This window comes from Hevea brasiliensis, chromosome 1, assembly GCF_030052815.1.
Source record: "Hevea brasiliensis isolate MT/VB/25A 57/8 chromosome 1, ASM3005281v1, whole genome shotgun sequence".
Classification (NCBI taxonomy): domain Eukaryota; kingdom Viridiplantae; phylum Streptophyta; class Magnoliopsida; order Malpighiales; family Euphorbiaceae; genus Hevea; species Hevea brasiliensis.
This window is the reverse complement of record NC_079493.1, coordinates 44171795-44174654: the sequence shown is the minus strand read 5'-3', so window position 1 is coordinate 44174654 and position 2860 is coordinate 44171795. Positions and strand designations below refer to the sequence as shown.

Sequence of the window (2860 nt, the reverse complement as noted above, 5' to 3'; positions counted from 1 at the left end):
TCATCTCTATGGTCAACTAAAATGTTGACTTTTGGATAGAAAATATGTACATTGACTTTGGCACTCCCAATATACCACATTTGGCATTCAAAACTTGTTGGCATTAAGTGTTAATACCATTTCTAAGCATTAAACCAAAGGAGCAGATTTTTCAGTTTTTGTGAGTCAACTTCACTGTTCCATTGGACACTGTTTCTGTGGGAATTTGAAGAAATGTAAAACATGAAAGTTTTTCCTTATTTTGTCTAGTTGAATTTCCTTTTTTTAATCACTCCATTTGGAGTTTTGTAGCTCTAGATATGGTCCAAAAACCCAAGCTGGCCGGATTTGCATTCTGCAGAAAATACCATATCTACAGTAGCATAAACAGTGACTGCCATAGCCATTTGGGTTAGGTTCTGGCCATAATTTGGGGTAGGTTCCTTCATGAAAGTTGTTTGTATATGTCTTGACTTGTTGCTGTAAAACTTTCAGCTCAATTGACCAAATCTACAGTGAGTTATGGCCAAATGAACAGTTACTGTTCATTTGGTCAATTCTGCAGAATCAGTTGCAGGGTATCCGGATTGGGGCCAAGTTTTGGTCCTCTTGCTTTGGTCTTTTGGGCATGGTTTCTTCAGCAAAAATGTGCCATTATAAACCTAGTTTCATGTCAAATTGGCCAAACATCAATTGGACTAACAGAGCCAAAGTTATGGCTGTGTAATTGGACTGAAATTTCAGTCCATTTCTGCTGTCCTAGGGCAGCTTACTCCTTCTCTTTGCAATCCCATTTTTCAGTCCAAATTGTGCTCAACATACCTAAAATAGTCACTAATTGACCATTAACAAGTTCTCTAACAATTTCCTAAGCCAAGTCACATTTTCACCTTTTCAAACCCTAATGTCCAAATCAATTTACTCATAAACCTTAATTAACATACTTAGTTCAATATCCATGCATATTAATACCTTAACCCTCATTTCCAGCCACTCTAAGTTTATTAAACAATCAAACTCAATCTTCCATAGGGCTGCCGAAAATTAAAGGTACCCTTAACACATGTAATTTACTTCAATTTCTTAAAATCTCTTAGCTCAAAATGATATTCTAACTAAGATTAAAAGAGTGAGAATAAAAGTGTAGCACTAACCTTGATTGGGCAGAATTTCCAAAGCCCTAAACTTCACTTTCTTTCCTCTTGTTGGCTGCCAAAGCTTGTTTAAGATGTGGGGTAAAGTTTTAATGAAGAGAGGTTAGAGAAATATAGTGAAAATGGTGGAAATCTAAAGCTTGAAAAAGCTTGAATGGAAGGTGGCTATGGAGATGAGTTTCGGCTGGTCTTTTGGGGAGGATGGCTGCTGCAATTTCTTTCTTATTTTGGTCTTCTTTTATGTCTTTTAATAGCTTAGTCAAATGGTGGCTTAATGGTGATTGGTTGGAAACTTTGAATGACATCATACTATGTCATTATTTGCATTATTTTGCATTTTCTTTTCTTTTCTTTCACTACTCATTTTCAATTTAATTTCTAGCAATATTTCTTCATATTTTATGTCGTATTAATTATTTACTCAACTGGACAAGTCGGCCAAAAATCACCTCTGAAGGCGAAATGACCAAAATGCCCTCCGTTTGGCTTAACGGGTCAAAATTGTCTGTACCGATTGAAAATTTTTCCTAGGTATTTTCTTGGCATTCTAATGCCATGGGAACCTCAATAACCCTTCTCTGGAGTCCCAAAAATTATTTTATAATTTTTCCCCCGGGTTTAAGGCTCCTCGTTACGAGAACCGCAACTTCCCTCTGGTTACCCGTCGCTAGGGCACCGACTCGTTTAACTTGGTTGTATTTTATTTCTAAAATTTTTACTAAATTTTTCTTATTAATATTTGAGTTAATTTTGGTTCCTGACTTTAATTTAAATATTTTTCCGGACATTCTAGCTGTCCGGACCGACACCGATCACCGGAACAGTAGGATGTACGGAGTAGTTACCGGGAGGGTGTTACAGAAGAAGTCTTTGATTTGGATCCAGAGATAGACAAAACTCTAAGAACTATCAGGAGGGAGAGGAAACACGAAGGACAAGATCAAGGGAATCCAGAAATTCCAAATATTGCCAATAATAACAACAACAGGTCGAGACTCTTGAAGGACTACGGAGCTCCCTCCATACAAGGATTCCAACCTAATGTTACAAGACCCACAGTCGATGCCAACAATTTTGAATTAAAATCGGCATGGCTCTAGATGATCCAGGAAACCCAATTTGGGGATTCATCAACAGAAGATCCGCACTACCACCTCTAGTGCTTTATTGCCCTTTGTGACACATTTAAGATGAATGGGGTTTCTGATCAAGCCATAAAACTCAGAGCATTTCCATTTTCCCTTCGAGATAGAGTAAGGAAGTGGTTACTTTCTCAACCAACTAGAACATTCACCACATGGGAGGACCTCTCACAAGCTTTTCTAGCAAGGTACTTCCCACCTGCCAAGACTGCAAAGTTGAGAGTTGAACTCAACACCTTTAGGCAAAGGGAAGATGAATCACTCTATGATGCATGAGAGAGATATAAGGACCTACAGAGAGAATGCCCGCACCATGGCATAGAAGATTGGCTCTTACTTTAGAACTTCTATAATGGGCTACTACCCTCTACAAGGACCACAGTAGATTCAGTAGCAAAAGGTGACTTGATGGAGAAAACAATGGATCAAGCACTTGAACTTCTGGAGAGGTTCGCATATCACAACTATGAGTGGTCGAATGAAAGGGAAAATACAAGGAGAACAATAGGAATCTTAGAAGTGGATGCCCTAAACATGATAAATGCTCAATTGACCAGCTCATAAAGAGGCTTAATAAAATGCAGG

General features: G+C 38.2%; 1 non-coding gene across 1 annotated transcript; it reads right to left on the bottom strand.

Annotated features, from left to right (window-relative positions):
- Positions 1-2488: 2488 nt before the first annotated feature.
- On the bottom strand, positions 2489-2595 carry LOC131169904 (small nucleolar RNA R71). Its single transcript, XR_009140856.1, has one exon. It is a non-coding gene; the product is annotated as a small nucleolar RNA R71 (small nucleolar RNA).
- Positions 2596-2860: the final 265 nt, after the last annotated feature.